At 37.5% G+C, this 24,981-nt stretch overlaps 1 pseudogene; it reads right to left on the reverse strand.

Annotated features, from left to right (window-relative positions):
- Positions 1–1,384: 1,384 nt before the first annotated feature.
- On the reverse strand, positions 1,385–8,098 carry LOC145625296 (uncharacterized; annotated as a pseudogene).
- Between the last annotated feature and the right edge of the window lie 16,883 nt (positions 8,099–24,981).

Below are 24,981 nucleotides of genomic sequence, written 5' to 3' on the forward strand. Positions count from 1 at the left end.
TTCTTGAAAATAGGTTCACATATCGCTGTGAGTTTTGATATGAACCTACTTATATATTGCAGCCTTCCAATGAAGCCTCGAATTTCCTTCTCATTCTTAGGCGATGGCATGGCCATGATCGCTTTGACTTTTGTGGGATCTATTTCAATCCCTCGAGAACTAATCACATATCCAAGTAATTTGCCTGACATGACTCCGAATGCACACTTTGCTTGATTTAATCTCATGTTGTACTTGTGGAGTCTTTCAAAGAACTTGAGAAGTGCAATGATGTGGCCTGGGCGATCTTTAGACTTAACGATCATATCATCGACATAGACCTCCACCTCTTTGTGCATCATATCATGTAATAATGTTGTGGCTGCTCTTTGGTAGGTGGCACCCGCATTTTTCAACCCGAATGGCATTACCGTATAGCAATATGTACCCCATTGTGTGATGAATGTGGTTTTCTCCATATCTTCTTCGGCCATTAATACTTGATTATATCCGGCGTAGTCGTCCATGAACGATAGGAGTGCATGGTTTGCTGTGTTATCGACCAGAATGTCAATGTGAGGTAGAGGAACCCATCTTTCGGGCTTGCCTTATTGAGGTCCCTGTAATCAACACACATTCTGACCCTTCCATCCTTCTTTGGGACTAGAACCACATTTGCTATCCACTTTGGATACTTTGATGAAACCTGCGACCAATTGCTTTCTGATTTCTTCTTTAATTTTGAGAGCCACATCCGGTTTCATACGGCGCAGCTTTTGTTTGACAGGCTTCATACCTGGAATGAGTGGTATCGTATGCTGAGCTATATCCCTGTTAATTCCTGGAATATCTTGGTATGACCAAGCAAATACATCAACAAATTCACTAAGCAAGTTAATTAGCTCTTTGCGTTCATCTTGACTTAGTGTTAATCCAATTTTTACTTCTTTAATAGTCGTATCATTGGAAATATTAACTGTTTCTGTGTCTTCGATAACTACCATTTATTTTCATGTTCTTCCATTGCTTTTATTATTTCTTTGTCATTTTTATCATTAGCAAAGAAATATTGATCAGGGTTAGGGGAATGACACACATCGTAGGGAAATCGAACCAATAGTGGCGGTGAAAGGTTTAGAATACACACTAACGATCTTTCAGTATCGAACTGACATAGGTGAGAATCGGACCTACACCTACCTTACGCCAAGAAGGGATCGCTTTGGTAACGTAGTTCGGTGGAGGCCATCCTACATCTGCAGGTCGTTAGACCACCCAGAGAATACAATTAAAAAATGTAAAATTTGGCGGAAATTCAACACTTTGCAATCCTATGAATTGAGTTTACATTTTTTGGACTTGCCAAAATGCATATCGAAATATGAATGAAACCAAAAGTAAACCACTACCGAAGCCCCCTAATTTTTTCTTGAAGGGGAATATAAAATCTCGAGAGTAGAGACCGCTCTCGAAGATCTTTCAAGATTAAGGATAGTTGTTCGAGCTTCGGCTCCCCCGTAGTGGACCTCGCATTATCGAGGGTCCTCGCTCCTCTGTTCTCCTAATTAGCACTTTGATTTGGGTCCAGTTCCTGCATCATTTGAATTATTTGGACTTTTCGCTCAAACAAGTCCTGCGCTCAAATGTGGGCTATGTAGATTTCGTGCGCAGGGGCGAACCCGTCGTATCTCATCAAAAGGCGGCGCTTGATGTCTAAGAAGGATTCCCCACCAATAACCCGATCATCTTGATATGGAAACTCTTCTATTTCCGCTTCGGCAGGAGGTAGGAGGTTGAGATCAGGTAGGTCCACTGCGAGAACGACCTCATGATTCATACTATACGCTAAAACGAGAACCCCCCCCCCCCCAACTACAACATGCCATTTGACACCTGAGGAAGGTACAACCCAACTATGAAGTACATCAGCAGATGTTACAATAATACGTATATGAGTTTTGGCTGGTACAACCACTCTATTGTCCACTTCTAATAAACGTGATTGACCCAATTCTAGATCATCTTCTGCAATCATATAATTGTCAAAAGTAAGTGATTGTTCTAATGATGGTATAGCAATGAACAACAGTATTAAAATTACACAATGGATGAGTTCATCCATAGTGTAGGATAAAGTGAAAAAGAAAGGTATTTGAACCAAGGCGGGCTGAGGAGGCCCTATGGATGAGTTCTTCCAAAAGGTAGCAATTCATCCCATTCTTCGGTTGAAGCTGCTAATGTTTTTTTTCGCCTTCAAGCCCTTATCCCGGACCGGACAGGGGATGTATGCAAACGATGCAGGAATCTAAGTTGAGTGATTCAGTAAGATAGAAGAGAAATTTACCAGTTTGTTTCCTAGTTTCCTACAGGAAGCTTGACTCACTCGACCAAAGGAAGAGGAAGCGAGACCTTTCTACTAGTTAAAGAGGTAGGAGAAGAAAGGGATGAGACGTCTGGAAAGAAAGGAAAATAATGTTTATTTATCCTTCTGGGGACTTTAAAGAGCTAAACCCCAGTCCTTTTTCTGCCCAAGAATGTAGAATTTATATTCTATTCTATTTGGCTCTATATGGCCTTCTAATGATCCTCATGTGGAGAATCCCATATGAAGACAGAAAGGTGGTTTTCTCAATAAGAATCTAACTGTCTGCTCGCTATCTGCGTCTCGTGTAAGGGCATAAAGAAGTTACTCGAGTGAAAGGAGAGGTGAGAAGATACTCGATCGTAGGTAGGGAGAAGGATCTGGCTATGAGACTTTACGAGCGAGCTCTTTCGTAGCTGCTAAAGAAACGAAGCAAGTCGAGCGAAGTGAGGGGAGCTAACGCCTTTACCTTAAATATAAGAGACTTAACTATCTAATGTACCAGTGAAGTAGCCCATGGGTATGGGATACGAGCGATTTGCTTTCACGTATTCAATGTAGGTACGTACTTACTCATATAGACAGCTTTGAGTGACTACACGTACCTGCCCTCTCCTTACAATCGAGTGGTTTCACTCCTTAACAGGACAGTGACTGACGTACCTTGTTCTTGATGTCTGACGTCGTTCATGATATGCTCAAAGAAGGGAAGTGAGAATCCTCAAACTAACCAGCAACCAGCCAAGGCAGAAGAAGGGAAGAGTGGAATTAGCCACTCTTTTAAGAAAGAAGAACGAAATAGACTCGCTTGAGTCACTCAACAATAGGAAAGGAACGAAGTGGGGGAGACAAGAAAGAGAGTAAAAAGGAGTCAGTGAGTTCATAAAATAAATAAGGGAGAAGGCTAGTTTGATTCCTAGTTAGGTTTCCGGCTCGGTACTTCATTCGTTTTCTGTAAGAGTGAGTAGGTAAGGTCTAGTTGTTCGGATTAAGATAACTAGTACGGCGGTGACTTTACAAAGAGAATGGAAGCTTGATAGCTGTAGACACCCATTTGTGTTTCCCCAAAACCAAACCCAGTGATGAGTACCTTTCGCGTCGAATCATAATCGAATGAAGTGAAAGTGTGGAAAGTCTAGTGTTGCGGATAGTTTTAATTTCTTTTCTCTTCTCTCTGTTTTTGAAAACTTATTTTACGAAAACATCCAATCCAGTTTGGTTGGTCCATGATATGGGTCCAATAGTAGTTTAGTTGTATGGGGCTTGACAAGAGCTTTCCAACGATATATTATAAAGCCCAATTCCGATGAATATTGAGGAAGTTATGGCCAAATTAATAAATGGGCCCGGTTTGAGCCTTATATGCGGTCCAATGATCTAGGGGAGGGCCTAATATAGATTTATCATTCCTAATGCAATTAGGAATGGTTTTAGTCTTCTAGATTCTTCTAGAAGGTTCTTTTCATTCCTAATTCAATTAGCAATGATAAATTGACTTTTGTTGACTTTTCAGAGTTTTAATTAAAATCAAAGAGAATTTTTTAGGAAACTACGATTTTATCCTCCTGTACGGCAATTTTTATCTGATTTTAAGAAAACAAGTGATTTTCTGAATCAGAGCCAAACGCCAGATGTAGCGCCTGGCGCTACGCTTGGCGCCTAGAGCCAGCATTGGCGCCTGACGCTAACGTTGGCGCCTAGCGCCAATAGCCAGCGTTGGCAATGATCGAGTTTTATGTGCGCCAGACTCTGTTTTGATATTTTATCTTTTTGGCTGATTTTCTTTATAAATAACGTATTAAAAACTCCGTTTTCGATAACCAGTTTTCATCAATAATCAATCTACGAACTCTCATCAAGATTCTCTTGTTTTTTTACTCTCTCTTTCTCTCTTTTCTAAACTAGCTTCTCTCAAATATAAAAATTCCGCATTCATAAGATCTAGAAACACCTAGCCATATTCGAAGTTGCCTTCGCCCTAGACGTGAATGGTTTAAATTCTGAGGGTTTGGTCCCAAATCTTTATTTCCATTATTTAATTTATTTATTTTGATTTTATTATTTTCCTTGAAGTTACTAACGTGTGTATTTTGTTATTAGAAAGAGGTAGAGGCATCAAAGTAAGTACTTTAATGGTTTTTATTGATGTTATGATATAGAAATCATGCTTAGATTGTTGTTTTGATTCCTATTATCATGTCTAGGGTAAATTTAATATCAAATATGGTTGTTACGATGCTTCTTATGTTCTTCCTAATATTTATGATTGTTAGTATCATGTTAGGGTTAAGTATATGATTTTTATTGCTTAGTGACATGCTAGGGTTTGTTATTAATCTTGTTAGTATCATGCCTAGGATCTTGCTATTATTATGCTTTAACATTATTATGATTATTTTTTATGGTTTATGATTATAATTGTTATAATGATTATTTTTAATTATGATTGTTTGATTTTAATTTTATTATTTTGATTATTGTTAAGTTGCTTGATTATATATTGTTATTGCTTGATCACACCTTTTATGCATGTTTAAAGGGAATTGGTACTTGTAATCACGCTTAATAAGATAATTAATAATCTTGTTAGTTTTAATTAGATTATAATTCTAGTGATCGCCAATAATAGTTTTTTTGTGCATTAAATTCAACCAACATAGATAAACAGGTTTAGGGCTAATCCTATTGATTGTTTGTTAGTCAGAAAGCGCACATGAATACGATCAGAATAAAATAGAGGTCTATTATTAGGGCAGGTTCAATCTCTTTTAGGTTGGATTTGTACTTTCATCCCGGAACCCTATTTGGTTCAAGACCTTATGGAGTTGACGATCTCTTGGATCGTTAAGGGGTGTAACCTTCACCCTGTGAACGGTTTACAAGTTCCTAAAAAACTTGTTGGCGACTCTTTTGCTCTATCTTCTTCCCTTTTGGACGCCACCGTACTTTAGTGTATGATCACAGTGGGGTTCAAGCTAGTGGGTTAACGCTTGAAATTATTCCCTACAATTTTTGGCGACTCCACTGGGGAGGATTTCTATTTTAATTCCTGAATTTGTTTCGGAAATGATCTAGAATGAGTGGATGAGACTCGAAACGTTCTAAGTATTTCATGTGCGTAATTTTGATTAACATTATTGTCATATGCATAAAAAAGATCTCATTAAAAAGACCATCTGTAATGAGTTAAAAACATAGGATTTTACACGTAAAAAATTTGAGAAATATCTTTCACAACTAGGACCTAAATAACATTGCGCGAAACTGGAAAATTTTATCAAGCACAGAAAGCTGCTGAGGCATGTAGGAATTAGTGTCAGCGACCAGAGGATTGGCGCCATATTTTTAACTGTAGCGCCAGATGCCAGCATTGGCGCCAGGCGCTACAGCTAAAACATGGCGCTAAATTCTTCCAATACCGAGCCAGAAATATGCGTTCTAATTTCGACTAGTTTTTCGCATTGTTTGCTCGATCCTACTTCCTGATTGAGTTTTTCTCACTTTTCTAAAACCCATATGTGTTCTACATATGGACATAACCCTCTGGGAATTCATGCTCCATCTACCTGATTGAACGCTCTGAGCAACAAAGGGTACATCCGAGAATGTTGAATTCACCAAACCATGGAAGTGAGTTTTTCTAAAACTCGCGGTGTCCCATCCACTCGCGCCAACCCTTCATGGTTAGGCTTCCGCGCGGTGCATCTGGACAATTAACCATGGACCCTCTATTGACTAAACCATATCCCGAACTTTATAGAACTAGAGCCATGGTTTGGTTGCATTCATTGCATCATATTGTGCCTACTTGACTAATTGTGCATTATTTGTTGTGCATATACTATGTTTTTCTTAACCGTTTGTTTGACTTGTGTTGAGATTTAATAAATTAATGACTTAAAGAACTTTTCCTAATTAATTAATTAATTTGAGTCAATAAAGTCTAATATTTTAATCAGAATTGACCTAGTACGACTTTAGGCATACCCCTGTTGATTAATAACGCCGAAAACAGTCCCAGATTGAAGCTCCAGCATTGGCGCCAAAGTCTGGACTGTAGCGCCACTCTGTGGAGTATGGCGCCTGGAGACAACTCTATCGTTTAGCGCTACACTACACAGTGCGACGCCAATCCTGTCGTTTTGCCGACAATTCGGATTATTGGCTGAGTCATCACCTAGCGTCTTATTAATAAGTTTGCTAAATAATTCGGTTAAATTTTACTGTCAATAATACCTTGTCGAGTCATTAATTGAGTCTAGTCACACAGTCTAGTCCCATGGTCTTACACAAGAGTCCAAACATATCACCCACACTCACCAGTCTTAGCATACACTTTGAGCATATGTCACCATGACCATGTCTTAGGTTCATGCATGAGTCGGTTTTTTCCGTCATTTAAGTTGGGGGTACATTCTATTCCTAATTCTTCATATCCCTCCATCTACATCATTTTTCTTCACATTCTATTCCAATCTTTCTTCACTTCTTCCACCCCTTGCATGTTGAATAGAGTTTGAGTCAAATAATTAACAACGAATATCCCCAAATTCCTTTTCCACAGTACTTGGTCGAGGAGAGAAGGGCAATTAATCAAGGACAACCTCTTTATTCAAGTCTCACTTTTTGATAAACCAATTCGTCAAAAGAGGAAGGCTAAAAAGATAATGGCAAGTCAAGAAGAAGTCAATGAACTTAGGAGTCAATTGAATGACATGACTGAGGTGTTAAAGGCCTTAACCCTCAAAATTGATGACCCTGTGAAGCAACAACAAATGAACCTCATGCAAGAAAGTTTGAGAAAGCTATCTAGTGACTATAAATTTCAGGGCATGAGTTCACAAGGGGTCTCGCTGGACAAAGAACTTCTTCCGCATAAGTTCAATGCCACTGACATCCCAAAATTCAAGGCAACAAATAACCCTTACTTTCATCTAAGAGCTTTTGAAACTATAATGAACATTAAGGGTATCGATAAGAAGGTTTTCCCCTCTCTGTTCTCACTATCTCTTGAAACCGTTTGCCAATAATGGTTCTTCTCCCTTGACAAAGAGAAAACCTCTACCTGGGAATCGATATTAAACGCTTTCATTAATAGGTACAAGTGCAATATTCAAGTTAAAACCGATCACAGATAACTTGAGATGCTAAGACAAAAGGATAAGGAAGGCTTTACTTCTTTCTTTAATAAATGGAGAGAAACTTCCACTAAGATGATTGAGGTGCCCACTGAAAAAGAATCTGTGAGGATGTTTATCAAGAATCTTCAAGAGAATTATTCAAAGCATTTAAAATATCAACACAATCTGAATACTTTCAAGGCCGTTTATGACATCGGAATTGAAATCGAATATGACCTCGCAAAACAAAAAGCTACTAACAATAGTAACCACAGTGGGTGGAAAGGAAAGAAGAACGACAATCCTTCTTCTTCCGAAAACGCCCACTCTAGTAATAATGTTAGTACCTTTGACCATAATGGTGTCTTAGCCATAGGCAATCAAGGATCTAAAAGGAAACCCAGGAGAGAACTCACATCCATTGGAATGACCTATGATGCTTCTTTCGACCGTCTCTATGATCGAGGATTAATCAAACCTATTGGCCCTACCGAGGATCCAACGCCAGAAAATCGATCTTCGAGATGGAATCCAAACTCCTATTGCAAGTACCATCGAGGAAACGGTCATACCACTGATGAATGCTACAGGTTTCAAAATCTCATTCAAGATCTCATAGAAGCAAACAAAATCCCATTGCCTCTCGCTAGCGAGAAGACTGGGTGATGATGAAGCGAATGACACAAGACAAGAGGCGAGATTCAACGACAAGATTTCATGACCTCTTTTTCTATTTCTTTTTCATTTTTTCCTTTCCCCAATAAGTCTAGCATAGGCACCTTTCTTTTCCCTTAGATTATTTTTGTAGATTCTTTATTTCTTTTCCTTAAATAAAATGAGCATTTTTTTCTCTTGCATATGATCATTTAATTTCATAACATTGCATTAAAAAAAAAATCATTGTCGAATTAAGCACAAGGTATATCAATGATTTGAGGCACCTCTTGTAGCCACATCATATTGCTTTCATCCTTCAAATTTACAATCCTTTCTTCATAAACCACTTTGAGCCTCGTCTAACGATAGACCTTTCTTTTTTCAACCCACATCTACCTAACCTTGGGATGGGATGGTGTGTAACTTATGCAATCTCAAAAGCTTGAGTGATTTCAAAAGATCAAAATAAAAAATAATAAACAAAAAAAATAATAAATAATAAACAAAAAAAAAATAAATAATAATAAAAGTGTACAAAAGGGCAAGTGTTCCAATGTCTTTAACATGAAAATGTCTTTGATATGAACACGTCTCAGATTGTGTCTCTTATCGAGTGCTTGGTACCGCGCATGAGAAACATGAATGTCAAGTGAGTGATAGACCGCATGATCGGGATTGTCCACACTTATAAAAATATAAAATGTAAAAGCAAAAAAAAAAAAGAGCTAAAAAGGAGTAGAAACTCAAGCATAAAAATACAAAGATTCAAAAGTAAGGTTGCACACCTTGGGGGCTTATCGAGGGTCTTGAGCCTTTATCCCCTTCTTCTATAACTTTTAGCCTAACCACGTTACAACCCTTAAAAAGACCTTTTTGAGGTATACACACTTGTGCGAGGTTCGGCTAGAGCTACGTTCGGCCTGATTCCTAACGAATACGTAGGCAACCTCACATCGAGGTGCAGCCGTAATAAACATGCATTCATATTCATATTCACACAATACGATCATATCAAGGGATCCCCTATGTTCATCCCTATTTACTTAGAGCTAGACTTGTGGGCTTGATCCCTACATCATTAGCCTACCTAGACTAAGAGTTACCACCATTTGACTCTTCTAAGAATAATATCTTTCCACACACTTATCCCTTACGGCCTAACTTTAGTGTCACTTTCACACAAATCACGGATACATGACCAAATGTACTTCCCTTAGGAACCCTTTGTCATGAAATCTTAACATAACGCTGAAGCATGCCTTGTCATATCAACATCACTCATCAATCATAATTGTTACTGCATCACGAAGTATGAAGTGCTTAGTCTCCGTGCCTAAGTTACCTAAGTACTTTCATCATGGAATCAACCATTCAGATAGCCTAGGATGGATTAATCCTTGCACCTTGAGAGATAGTATCAAACAACATTTGACTAAGCTCATTCAATATGCACCTTCAAAAACTTCGCTTCTTTCTTTTTCACGTCTTTCTTTTTTGGGAGAAAGTCGGTACCCTCCACAAAAATGACGGAAAATTTTGTTTTTGCATTTTGAAGTCACATTGAATCAACACTATGCACACACGGGTCATGAGTCACACGTGTTATTTCACTTCGAGTCGAGTCAACCTCAAGTCAATCACAAAGAGTCAAGTTTATACCTTGAGTCATGTCAAGTCGATGAAATCAAGCAACGTTAAACCTTAGGTCAGCCCTAAGATGATTAAAGAGATTAGCAAAGTTCTATAGTAAAAAATAATTACAGGTGCAGCAGAACAGGGAAGACCCTACTCCAGCGCCGGACGAAAACATCTAGCGTCTGGAAATAGATTTCAGCGCTTGGCGCTAGATCACAGCGTCTGGCAACAGAGTCAATTTTTGGCGCCAGAGATATTTCAGCAGCGACAGAGCTCGAAGCCTCTCAAAAAGGTGATTTCGACCTCATACAGCAATTTCGGGTTCCTTGGTACGCCAGTTAGCCCCTATAAGCAATTTGACATGATTAAGTAGTCGGTTTGATTACAGCCTAAGTGATCGACCTGACGAAAGATCGTCTCACTTAGCTTAAGCGCCTAAAACACTGGTTCATCACAATCGGTTTAAAAGCAAGCACTTAAATGACAATATTTCCAAATATGGATTGTCGCACATTTTTATTAAACGACAAATTTTTCCCAAAATTGGATTGTCATCCCCAACTAACAATATTTCCAAGAATGGATTGTCGTGCATCTTCTTCAACGACAATTTTTTCAAGATTGGATTGTCATCTCTAGCAAAGTTTCCAAGCATGGATTGTCGTGTTCCTTCTCTGTTTGGCAATTTTTCCAAGTTTGGATTATCATCGCTGGCAAGTTTTCTGAGATTGGATTGTCATACACCTAGTTCAATATGGCAAAATTTCCCAAAGGATTGTTGTAGGATTCTATTCATCATAAAAATCGGCAAAGGTTCCTCAACGTGGATTGTCATTCATTTCAGTAAGTGGTAAATTTTCCCGAAGTGGATTGTCGATCGACTCTTTTTTGGCAAATGTTCCAAGACGCGGATTGTCAATAGTGGCAATAATTTCCTAAAAGGATTGTCGCACAGTGTTGGCAAATTTCCAAGTTGGATAGCTTTCAAGAGTTATATTCCAAGATGTGAATTGTCGATCGTAGCAAAATTCTTATGACAGATTGTTACGAAACATTGGCAACTTTTCCCAAAAATTGGATTTTGGCAAATTTTTCGAGATACGGATTGTCGCTTCATCGTGACAACATTTCCAAGGATGGATTGTTACGAAACATTGACAACTTTCCCTAAATCGGATTGTCATACATCATACATGAGTTGTGTTGGCAACTATTCCCAAATAAAAGAGGATTGTCATCATAGCAAAAGCACGGACATAATGGTTCACAAGCAGAAAACCGTCGACGTACTGGCATAACAGAAGCAAAGTTCAAGCGAGCTTTTAAGGACCGACAAAGCGGAGATCTTCGGTAATTTTTCTTGGAAAATTATCACAACAAATGAGGATTGTTTCAAGCGAAGCAATCTTCGTTGGTATTCCCTTGGACGTGGAATATTATCATAGCGGGAGAGGATCGTTTCAAGCGAAGCAATCTTCTAAATTGGGAACAGTTACAAGCGTAGAAGTTTTCAAGCGGGATGGCATTCTCTTGGCAGGAGGTCATCAAAACTATAAAGCAACAGCAAATCGGTTATTTTCAGAGACGTGTGCTCGACGGTGCAAGATATGCGTTTCTTAACTCTTTTATCTGTTTAACTAACGCTAGTTTTGCAGGTATCGGCGTTACAAGAGTGGTTTAGGATCGCAAAACGTTCTGAATCATTCTCCGTCCCTATCGATACTTTGACTTTTGTTTTCGAAACTTGCGTTTCTCCAAACTCAGTCAAAGTGGGGGCTTATGTAGACACCCATTTGTGTCTCCCCAAAACCAAACCCATTGATGAGTATATTTCGCGTCGAATCATAATCGAATGAAGTGAAAGTGTGGAAAGTCTAGTGTTGCGGATAGTTTTAATTTCTTTTCTCTTCTCCCTGTTTTTGAAAACTTATTTTAAGAAAACAGCCAATCCAGTTTGGTTGGTCCATGATATGGGTCCAATAATAGTGTAGTTGGATGGGGCTTGACAAGAGCTTTCCAACGATATATTATAAGCCCAATTCCGATGAATATTGAGGAAGTTATGGCCAAATTACTAAAATGGGCCCGGTTTGAGCCTTATATGCGGTCCAATGATCTAGGGGAGGGCCTAATATAGATTTATCATTCCTAATGCAATTAGGAATGGTTTTAGTCTTCTAGATTCTTCTAGAAAGTTCTTTTCATTCCTAATTCAATTAGCATTGATAAATTGACTTTTGTTGACTTTTCAGAGTTTTAATTAAAATCAAAGAGCATTTTTGAGGAAAATACAATTTTATCCTCCTGTACGGCAATTTTTATCTGATTTTAAGAAAACACGTGATTTTCTGAATCAGAGCCAAACGTTGTAGCGCCTGGCGCCAGCATTGCGCCTGGCGCCAATAGCCAGCGTTGGCGCTGATCGAGTTTTATGTGCGCCAGACTCTGTTTTGATATTTTATCTTTTTGGCTTATTTTCTTTATAAATAACGTATTAAAAACTCCGTTTTCGATAACCAGTTTTCATCAATAATTAATCTACGAACTCTCATCAAGATTCTCTTGATTTTTTACTCTCTCTTTCTCTCTTTTCTAAACTAGCTTCTCTCAAATACAAAAATTTCGAATTCATTAGATCTAGAAACACCTAGCCATATTTGAAGTTGCCTTCGCCCTAGACGTGAAAGGTTTAATTTATGAGGGTTTGGTCCCAAATCTTTATTTCCATTATTTAATTTATTTATTTTGATTTTATTATTTTCCTTGAAGTTACTAACGTGTGTATTTTGTTATTAGAAAGAGGTAGAGGCATCAAAGTAAGTACTTTAATGGTTTTTATTGATGTTATGATATAGAAATCATGCTTAGATTGTTGTTTTGATTCCTAGTATCATGTCTAGGGTAAATTTAATATCAAATATGGTTGTTACGATGCTTCGTATGTTCTTCCTAATATTTATGATTGTTAGTATCATGTTAGGGTTAAGTATATGATTTTTATTTCTTAGTGACATGCTTGGGTTTGTTATTAATCTTGTTAGTATCATGCCTAGGATCTTGCTATTATTATGCTTTAACATTATTATGATTATTTTTTATGATTTATGATTATAATTGTTATAATGATTGTTTTTAATTATGATTGTTATGATTATAATTTTATTATTTTGATTATTGTGATGTTGCTTGATTATATATTGTTATTGGTTGATCACACCTTTTATGCATGTTTAAAGGGAATTGGTACTTGTAATCACGCTTAATAATATAATTAATAATCTTGTTAGGGTTAATTTGATTATAATTCAAGTGATCGCCAATAATAGTTTTATTTGTGCATTAAATTCAACCAACATAGATAAACAGGTTTAGGGCTAATCCTATTGATTGTTTGTTAGTCAGAAAGCGCACTTGAATACGATCAGAATAAAGTAGAGGCCTATTATTAGGACAGGTTCAATCTCTTTTAGGTTGGATTTGTACTTTCATCCCCGGACCCTATTTGGTTCAAGACCTTATGGAGTTGACGATCTCTTGAATCGTTAAGGGGTGTAACCTTCACCCTGTGAACGGTTTACAAGTTCCTAAAAAACTTGTTGGCGACTCTTTTGCTCTATCTTCTTCCCTTTTGGACGCCACCATACTTTAGTGTATGATCACAGTGGGGTTCAAGCTAGGGGGTTAACGCTTGAAATTATTCCCTACAATAGTGCTCTTTCTTATTAAAGAAATGAAGTAAGGGAGGATACTATCTTTCTTTCAAAAGGAAGATGGTTGAAAGGAACCCAACAAAGACTTCCGATAGGTAGGATACCTTTTATATGAAAGAATCATCTTTTATGAATCGGCTATCAATGTGCGTTTGCATTCTTAGGCCAAGCCAGCGAGGTTCCAACTCCGCATGCCCTTACACAGATCTTCCGTCACTTTCATACGCCCCTATCACCCATTAGTTCATTTTCTCGCCCGAAGCCTTAGCATGGTTCTTAGTAGGATTGACCCACCCTTAGCAGGGTACCAAAGAACATGAGTATTCGCAAGTCTTGGTTGCAATTGGCTATTAGGGTTTAGTATTTAAGCGGCTGGCTAATGTCGTGAATTCACCGGATCTTTCCTTAGCCTTTAAAGGCTAAGATCTTTGAACCTAAGCCTATTGGCTCAGATCTGCGAACCTTAAGTGACTTCTTTTCTGCATCAGTTTATGAGAAAGAATGGAGGATGAGATGCGAATCGAGTTCGCTTTGGTCTTCTCTAGAAGATCTATGATTTAGTAGCAGAGAAGGGTATAGCTTGGAGCCCGCCATATCATCAAGAAAACCTCCCTTCATCCCAGATGAGCTGAGCCCTGAACATAAAACCATGGCGTCGAACAACGACACTTCTTTCTAAGCTTCTTTGTAAGCCTTGACCGTCTCATCGGCTTGCGCCTTCTTTCTTTTTGTGTTACCACGTGAAAAATAGCTCCTGGCTACAACATAAGAGCCTAGATTCTTCACTTTTCAAAGGTGGAAGTTCAGTCAATTAAACATCAATAGAGACCCAAGAGAGAATAATAGAAAGGCAAAGCATAGTTGGCCTGTAGCGAAGTGAGAGAAGGTCGTCGGTGTTCTCATTCATCCCTTCTTTCCTGATCTGATGCTTTGATCAAAAGGCCAATCTCAATAATTCAAAACGAGACTTTTGAACCTCATATGTCAAACCCATTAGATAGGGATATCGCATTCTCTGTATAGAATCATGATCAATCCAACAAAGTCTCATTCAGACCTGTTGATATCTATGCCATGATGTGGTTTGATTCGGAGGTGAAAGCGTTTTGGAGCTAAGACCTTTCAGGTTTGTAATTGGATTCCTTCACCGCTTTGAAGCTTTCCAGTTAGCTTATTAGTAGATACTGGGTTGAGGGTGTAGAGTAAAATCATTTTATAAACACTCATGATATTCCACTTTTATACTCTTTTATTTCCCTTCGGGCTAGTAGAAGGAAAGCGAAGTAACTAAGGGGTATAACTGACGAGCTGTGAAAGGAGTTGCTCTCTTTCTCTTCCTTTACACAAGTCCATGCACCTACAGCTCGATCTACTAGCGCTCTCTTCGATCCTTCTAGGTCAAGACCTTCGCTTGTTTTGTTGACCAAAGAGCGACCTTTCGTCCTTTCCATCTCCCACCCATGCATGATGCTTACGTCCTGTACTGAAAATCATACCAATTCAGATTGAGCCAAGATCGGCAAAGCATAGAATGTGGGGTTGAGAAACTAGTTTTCAAGAGGTTTCAAGATACTCGACTGAAAGGAAAGAGATGAAGTGACAATGAGGTCATCATTCAAGCATTTGGGCTTTCTTTGATGATGGGTAGGCTTGTTCCCTTTTGTGGGCTTTCATCGAAACAGACCCAAGTCTTAATTTGTAGGATGGTCCATGTACATGTAGGCTTGGGTCTTTCATTCGGGCCCTATTGGGGCACCCTGTGGGCCAATGCGTATAAGCTTGGGCTTTATTAACGTGGCTCATTTGACGACTCCGTACATGGATGTCACGAGTCCATTGGCATAGAATATGGAATCTTTTCCACGATAGCTGGTTGTACAAAGCTTGTTTGTTCATATAGGCAGTGTGATTTGGGGATCTTTTGTTTACTCCACAAGGTAGCCAGAGCCAGCCAGTTTTTCACTAAATAGGCATAAGAGTATTTGAACTGCAAATAAGTAGTGCGGAGAACTAGTCAGAATTGGGCCTGCCATCCAATTCGTGACGTGGATGATCTGCCGAAACCATTGCTGACTTCACCACGATCGATTAGGTGAAACGGTTCTGCAAAGTTTGTTTGTTCATACAGGCAGCGTGGTTATAGTTGTTAGAATTAGGTTTTCCATGCAATTCGTACTGCATGGCGAGACTCCTCTACCACTCTATAAATGGAAGCTCGATAAGTGTCTTCACTTCATAAAATTCAAATAAAATAAATTGATTACTTGCATGTATGGCTATGGATGCTGCAAACAGGCTTTATGCAATTGCTGCCGAAATGGGGCAACTGCAAAATGAGATGGAATAACGTCGTAGAGTGCTAAACCTCTTTTTGAGGAGTGTTAGAACATCATGCCAGGAAAAAAGTGCGCATTCGCGCTGCCGTAGAGCGTATCGAGGATTTGGAGGGGAGGCAGCAAGCGCTGTGGGCGGAGCAGCAAGCACTCATAGTGCAGGCTGTCACCCACGGGCACCAGGAAGACTAGAATAGAAGAGTCCGTCGACTCTTTCTAGAAGATTTAAATAAGTGTCTATAGACGCAAAGTAGTGTGATATTTCAAGTGAAGTGGCGAATTAACATTTTATTTAAGTGAGTTCAAATTAGATAAATTATATTATAATTATTTATAAATTAACAAATTACATGAAGTTACGTATATATTACATTACACATTATTGACCCATATAATATATATTATATTACATTGACCCATATAATATATATTATACAATAAATTTTCAAGTGGAGTATGTTAGAAATATGATTGATCAACCTCATGTAGTATATTCAGATATTAAATTTTTTCGGCCAACTTGTTGAATCATGTCTATTTTGGAGTTATCAATGGGGTAAACACATGAGTTGCAATAATTTTATATAATATGAGTATATTCAAAGGGTTTTCACTCTCAATCATGTTGTTGATACTAATTGATTATATATTGAAAAGTAAGTATCTGATCATTCTTTAATCTCACGTTTGATAAAATAAGCCCAAGGCATAAACTAAACCCTATAATGTTATTCAATTTCGTATTTTATTAAAGAACTCATGACTATACATGAAGAATTTCAATTTCACAAGTTATTTGTGAAATGCGGAACGTTAAATGATTTGAATATTTTGCTTGTGAAGCTGTATTATTGTGTAGAAATGCAAACTATACTCCAACAGATTGTGCCTTATATTACCCACATTTAAGAAATGTTTTAACAGACTGTTATCAACAGTCATTGTATTTGTTTCCAGGCCAGCTTTGGTAAAAATATGTATTTTAAACCTTGTTTAAGCTTAATGAATAAAGTTAAGAGATTGCAATAATTGTTTCCATTAATATATCAAATTAAAAGATTGTAGTACATGTTTCCGTTAAATTTTTTTGTTACAAAGCGTTTCCGTTAATTTGCAGTCAGATATATAAAATAATTCATGCCTTATCCGATATTTAGTTTTTGCATCACAATATTCGCCAGCAACACCTTACTGCTGGAATCCACCACCACCGCGACAATATCACCGTCTTTAGGCGTGCAGCACTAACATGACACCACTATTGTTGTCGTGCTTGAATTGATAGCCCGTTCCGTTTAGACTCAATCTTCGTTTTTATCTGAATGTCGATAGTCATTCATCGTGGTTTTTGTTGCTAACTTGCTATGACTACTTCTGGTTTTTTGTTAATTTTTTCGAATCAATTTGATATCTTAGGCATATGTTGAATCAATTTTTATAATGTGTGAATTTATGATTGGTGAGATTGTGAGAAAGTAGAAATGTGATTAATTTTTGTATAAAATGCTGATTTTAGTTGCTAATTAGTTCATTGGGCTGAAATACAACACTGGTACTATCCTCTAATTTGAGTGTGTTTGCCTCATTGTGATGGCGCAAATGGACAGTTATCCTCTTTACAAATCCAAGATGTAAGTCCTATAAGTGTTTTTTTTTTACTATTAGAATCCTAACTCGTTTTTTGACATTGATGAAATGTAAAATGTTATTTGGTCTTATTAGTACTCTGTATAACAGTGTAGGCAACCTTTTATATTCTTGTATGTCAAATCGGCTAAGATGAGTGCTTATAATAGTAAGCAGAATAAGCAATCCTTCAAGTTTTGTTAAATGTACTTTGGAATTGCTTAATTTGTTCTCTCTTTTTTTTTTGGGAAAATCTTTAATTGGGAGTGTGCAATTACTACTATCATTTTCTTTGTTCGCAATGTGCTTAGGCACTTAGCTAAACTAGCTCCCTAGGTCTTGATCTTGTCAATAATATTAGTTTTATTGTATTGTGATTTGTTCATCTTGTCATCCAATTGTTTTGTCTTTTACATTAACTAGGTTTAATTTGTTCAGAATTGTGATTTTGAATCGGATATCCAAATCCGAAAATATTTGAAATTGTATTTGAATCCGATCCAAAAATTTCGGATATCGAGTACGGCGGTTGATTTTTTTTATTTAATGCTGATGTACGTGGAAGAAAAAATTCGTCATAAATTACTCACCACATGAATTGTAAATATTTTGTTTAATAACCATGTCTAGGCAAGTGAACTTATTACAAATTGTGTTTAACTTCCAATCTTCTTTACCTATCCAAATGACCATGAAGAAACAGGATATCAAAATCACCATGTGGCTATTATTACGAACAAAGAAAATGATAGTAGTAAGGCACTCAATGAAACCTATCCATCCCCTTTGAGGGAATTTCGCTCCAAACAAAAGAAGGAGTTCAGGCACTTCCGTCAGATATGAGATTTAAAGATATGGATTTGTCCCAGTCGTTAGAGCGTTAAGCCACTCATTCTCTTAGGTCATCTCAAAGCGCTTAGTCGAAAGACTTTGGGTCTCCGAGCTTAGCCGCCAGGCAAAGGCTAGACGGAAGAAGGTCTCCAAAAGCCCTATTTACGGCTTTGAGAAGAATGGGCACTCAAACCTATCTTTCATCAACTGCTCTTGGCCTTTCTTGAATTAGGTGGTCTCGCTTTGAAATAGAAAGGTTGCCTTAGGTTGAGTTTAGGAGTTCTCTCTCCCGGGGGGGCAGAAGTAGCAGAAGATGTTATTGCTCCTACAGAATACCTTGCTTCAAATCTCACATGGGATAGGGTCAAAGGAGCGTGGCGAAGATGAGATTGGTTACTATTTAACGATGGAAAGAAATAGCCTCATTCGTGGACTCGTGCTGCTAATAAAAACCTTTCATTCACTTCGAAACCAAGACCTATAGTAAGTACTTTTTCCCGATAAAGCCTTATATGTAGACAGTCAAGCCCGTCTTCTTATCTGGATTCATTGAGTCCTGCCATTCAATTCTAGGCTCAAAGAGGAGGTTTATCCTGGCTGGGCTCATATCAGCTTATTAAGTCGGAACTCACTCTCTTTCCTTTTAATACAGCAACTCCTATGTATAGATCATCAAAACATCAAACAAAGAACTTCTTTTAATTAAGAAAGAAATGTGTGATACTGATATTGAGAAATGAAGAAGCATGAAGGTTAACCAAGTGCCTTAGGTATGTAATCGCTTAATAACATTAACGAGAGGCACTTCCTTTTCTTAATCTTATTCACATCCAGAATCACTTTACGCTCTGGGACCGATTAGAGGATGTGTCCAACGATCAAAATAAGCAAGCCTTGCCGCATCCGATAGAAAGAAAATATATGCCAAACTTATATCTAAAAGCTAAGGGTGTGGACAATAGAAGGTGCAAGTTTTTCCGGGGCAATAAATATTATAACTATCCAATATGATTCTAGTTTATGAATACGAAAGCCTTTGGAATCTAATAGTCTTTCATATAGGTGGTAAGAAAGAAGATTATAGAACAACCTATTTTCTTCCTATTGCCCGTGGGTGTGGGACTGGTCATTCCCGCTACGCACCTTGCCTTACTAGCTTTATTGTGATCCTCTTTTCACTCAATCCTCTTCTGCATCACCAGTGATAGTTGACCAAGAACTCCTACTACCACTAGCATCGGTTACTGGAACAACCGATGATTTCACTCTAACAACAGATATGGGTAAAGCACCGGTAAGACCAAGAGCAGAAATGAATGAAGACAGCTTCTATGCCAAAAGCGTCTGCGTTGAGGAGATCTGGGTCTTCTACCCGGTGGTATAGGACTGGCACTTAAATTAGCTGTGACAGTATCCGTTGGTGCCATTGTTAAAATGAGTGTTCCCGCTTCATCTTCCCCAATATTCTTAGATTTAGCAACAGCGGTATCAATACAATAGATAGAAAGACTCATCTGCCAGTAAAACTCTGACAGGATGACTCTTATTAGGTATGGGATCCCATGATAGTTAGTTCTAAGGAAAGTCTTCAAGTAAATTTCCCCCTTAAAGAAAGTCCAGATCGGTTGGTGATGTCTTCTTACTATAATTTTTCTGATCTGATAGATAGAACGCGGATGGGTACAGCCTTCTAAGCTACAAAATAAAGAATGTCGTAAAAAAAAGTAAAAAAAAAACCCGGTTATAATTCTTCCCTGGCTCCACTATTCCCTTTCTCTATTTTAGAACGGAGAGCGGGCAAGGCCTCCATTGTAGCCTAGCTATTCGCCTTTCTTTAAGACGATCCTGTAACACACTCTTATTGAGGCTAGGCTTAAGACCGACTACTCATTTTTTTCGAGAGCGGGGGAACTTCACTTCGAGGGAAGCTTTTTTCCTCGGGAAAACTCAAGAAAGGAAAGAAAGACCCGTAAGCTGCTTCTTTGCTCACTGCGATTGCGATGTCTTATTATATTACTCAAAAGCTCAGGAGAAATTTTTCCCCGACTCTTTTGAATGTGAATATTGAGTGAAATCCCTTAGCCTAAAAGTCTTCCTTGGCCTTAGCTAGTGTGAATCCTCCTCTAAAGAGGATTGAGGTGTCCCACGGGCGTAAAAACAGTATTTTTTCTAGGCGACTTCCTCTTAAAAAGGAAAGGAACCAGTTACTTCCACCCTGGTGGTCTCCTAAAGAAAGGGAAGTCTTTCATGGAAAAGCTTTTGAGCTCGGGTTCCTCATAACAAACTTGGTCGAAAAACCCAAGTCTTGATGCCAATGTTGGCCCGTAAACCCTTTCTCAATGAATGGAGAGAAAGTTCGCAAATCACCTTCGTTTGTACTGGAACTTCGTGAACTAAATGTTAGCAAAGCCTATTATTCCATGTTCGGGTATTTGTGCCAGTATTTACGAACTTTAGGTTAAAAAGCTAAATAAAAGAAAGTCAAAAGAAAAGGCGGTTACTAGTGGATCCTGTTGCCATAAAGTTCTCTTTCATAGTCAGGCTAATGAAGAATCTGATGAGTTGAGCAATGCATTATTTGTTGATAGTCCTCTCTCCTTGAGAAGGGTCAAAGCTGAATCAGAATCTCGGACATGCGATTGACCTCCTAGTGGGGCTACTCACTCACTGTAGTCTACACCTCCTCTAAAGCTAATGGGCAGAAAGTGAGAGCTTCTACCCGACCGTAATAGTCTGACTTCATTCATAAAGATCTTGGCAAGCATATAAGGCATAACCGGTGGAGAGCTTACTAAGGTAAGCAAATCACCCTTTCTTTATCACCGTCAGTATAGTAGCAATAGACTGATCTTAGTCCTTTGACTCATAGGATTCACCACTATAAGGGAAGTGAGCCGAGGAAAGGCAGTGAAGGCTCGACTCTGCTCGGGTGGGTGAAAGCCCCGGGTTGCTTAGAGAAAGGTAGTTTACTTTAAAACTTAAATAAGTAAGCAAGTAAACTACCTTTCTTTTTATTTGTTTTGGTCTAAATCGAAGCTCTTGCAGTCCTTAATACTTTGCAAGCACTAAGAAAGAGTTCTACCTTTTTGGCATGCTAAAGCAAGGTAAGAGATCTCTTCTATTTCCCAAAGCCTACTGAGCCAAAGCTTCATGCCCGACCTTAGATCGATCTTGCAAAAAGCACGTAGACCAACCGAAGCAAAGACTAGCAGCGGATCTTGTTCACTCTTACTACATAACCTGTACTGTGCCTATGAACTCATCTTAAGCTAAGGAAAAAGATAGAGGAAATGGCTACGCTCTTTCTTGCTGTTGTTCCTCAAACACTGACACTAAGATAACAAGTTGTATATCTACCTAGATGGAACTTCTTCATTTTCTCGCCCGACAGAGGGCTGCTTTAAACGGTATTACCATAGACCCGAGAAAGTCTTGCCAAAGTTCTCCTTTGTTAAGAACCTCCTCCGGACATGCCCCTGAGACTAGTGCTACTCCCTGGCTTCCTTTGCCCATCTGAAATCTAATGACAAATTTTTTATACGGTCAGATCTGCAGCGCTTAATGATTCAATCACAGCTGATACACATGAAGTGAAGTTAGCTTTCTTTTCTAACTCTCACACCGGATATTCAACAGCAGATAGGCTTAGAGCTCCTACGTACAAACTGGATATTGAAAAGAGCGCTTACTCTTCTTGCAGCGGAGTCGTTCACAAGAGAAAGACTAGCTGTAGATTTAATAGCAGTTCCTTACTCTAACAAGTAAGCAAATTGACATTACCTTCTTTTTTGACTAACAGGGCAAGGGCATTCGATGCATCTGATTCAATTCCCGGCCCGCCCTCTCTTTCACAACCAAGGAGTACACATCGATGAGCTTAAGTAAGCGTTTTTTTACTACGTTGATGCAACAAACTCTTTCTATTCCATGAGCAGACACCCTTCAAGAGCTTTCATCGGCTTGCTTTTTGGACCTACCTTGAGAAGGGAAATTTCTCTTTTCTATTCAAAAAATTAAACACACTTTTCACTAATAAGTATTTGGAATTCCTTAAATATTTTTTTGAGAAAATACTTTTGCAAAGTTTAATGTAGTAATGGTAATTAAAATCATAGTTATCATATCACAATACTATGTTTTACACTTTTCAATATTAAGTGAAACTATTTTATTCTATTTTGATGATCAAATTTACCAATGATTATAATGGTTGTACAGTTGTATGTACTTTATACTTAGAAATCGTTTATAATAAGATAAAAACGATATTGCAAAGAAATTAATGTGAATTTGTTGAATGGGTTCGTTGAGAATCTTGAGATAGATACTTGGATGATTTAGACACCAATTTTTGGCCTGGCCAAATTATACAACACTTTTATAAGTATAAAGTGACACAAATAAGATATTTGCGTTAAAAAAAAATGAAATATACAAAATTAATACGAGTAATAACTATAGTACTAACTAAACTTCCGTAATAAGAGTTATAAGACTAATAACTTTATTAATGATATCAAAACTATAAAAAATAATGAACCCACGATAACTACCGGTACATATATATGTGATAATCACATCTATTTTAATCTAAAGTTCCTAAGGACTATTATTGCATAATAATAATAATAATAATAATAATAATAATAATAATAATAATAATAATAATAATAATAATAATTTTGTATAGTTTAGGTCATTTTGTTTTATTTCAATTCGGTAAATTTTAATCCATCAAAATGGAACCTAAATAATTCATAAGAGTAACAAAACCATATAGCTTAATAGTTACTTCGTACTAGTTACTTCTTATTTTTCAACTTTTTTGCATGTTGCATATATTCAATTAGTGATTGTCGTATAGTAATTGTTCGTAAGAATAGCACAATCATACACTCTACTTAATTAGTGGCAACATACAGTAGCATGTTTGCTATGGTTTCAAACACTTCTGCCATTTCACATTAGTTAAATTCTATGCCGACCACATAAAAACTTATTCTATGTTCACTACTCAAAAACTTTAGAACTCATGTTTTGACAACTAGCTCAACTCAAGATGAGTGCAATAACTTCTTATAATCTTGGAATGTCCCACGGAAAGGATTGTTGCAAATTAAGTGTTCATCTGACTAACCTGCATAGACATAGACATCACTTACCCAGTTAAGGATTGTTGTGTTTGTGCTCCAATGGTTGGTTTGGTACAGGTTATAAGTAACATTCGAAGGAAATGGTAATGAGTTAGGAAAGTTTCACAAAAATGTCCATGATAGTGCAATAAAAAGTTATGATGAAAATTTCAACACATACTTAGAGGTGAGGAAGCATTATCACAGACATTATTGGACTTAACCTCACTACCATTACCATTACCATCAATTGGGGCAAAAGAGCCAAAAAAAAGTATTAATAAATAATAGCTACAAGCTACCGCTAAATAAAAGAAAACAATACCCTCAGTATTCCTCCTTGTAACATAACAAGACCCTGGGTAAGAGTTTCTACGTCATCTAAATCCTACAGTTAATTTTAAGTACCATAATAAAACTATGTCTGAAATATTTCAATTGAAACGTCTCCTTCATAGAACAATAAACTCACAATCCAAATTGAAGGATTCTTCACATAACTTAGCAACTTCTATTGTTAAAGATTGGCAATATTCTACTATGAACAAATGTATTATGACAGAACAATATTGGGAAATAGCATAAACAAATCCATCTGATATAGCAAATACATTTACTAACTGTTAACCTTTAGTTCCCCATATTATGAACAAATAATTTAATCCTCATTATTTTCATATTTTTGTGACATGTCAGACACAAACGGAAAAAGAGAAAATGTCAAGCCATTATTTTCATATTTTTTTTCATTATTTTTGACGCGGACTACACTCAGAAATGGACTATGCAACAAAGAACTTGACTTTTCAATTCATAAAAGTTTGTTAATTTAATAATTCATCCACCTAATACATTCAAGATTTTGAGGGCATTGTTGTCTCGCCCATCAGCACTCTTTTATACGAAGCAACCAATAACCACAACGAGGAAAATACTTACATGATGATTTGATGGCTCGTCCAACAATAATAAATGTGGCTTCTTGAAAGTAATCTTAGCAAAAGCTACTTTGCTTTTTTGAACACCTGTAACAAAAAACCATTGTATCCATTAATGGGGTCCCAAAACTTCAACAACCATAAATTGCATGATCGCCGAGAAGAAGACAAGATTAATTTAAAAAAATAAATCAGAATTGGATATAGTTTTCCGCATCCATCCTGCAAGCTAAGAGAAAGTTTCAACGATTACCAGCATACCAATATGCTAAAAAGGAACATATATACCAGATAAGGTGTACATATGCTGAAGCATAAGATTTCCAGTTATACCAAATGACCTCTCAACTTCTGTTCAAGAACACCCTGAAATATTGACATATATAAAGTTTTTAGAATAGTCTGTTCATATCTTTCAAGTATACAATGAAAGTCACTAAAGAAAGTTTTCCACCATAAATTCCCTCCTCAACATGTTCACCAATTTTGCACATATTTCTCTTTGCCAAATTATTTAATGAATGCGACTGATTAGTGATTAAGTAGGTAACTGCATCGGAGACTAACTACAGTTTAATGCCAAAAATTGCTGCCTGGGATCCTCTACTGAAAGTCTGAAACTGTGGACACCTTAAAATAGGTTGTTTCTCACCGGATA

Source organism: Chenopodium album, chromosome 3, assembly GCF_948465745.1.
Source record: "Chenopodium album chromosome 3, dcCheAlbu1.1, whole genome shotgun sequence".
Lineage (NCBI taxonomy): Eukaryota > Viridiplantae > Streptophyta > Magnoliopsida > Caryophyllales > Amaranthaceae > Chenopodium > Chenopodium album.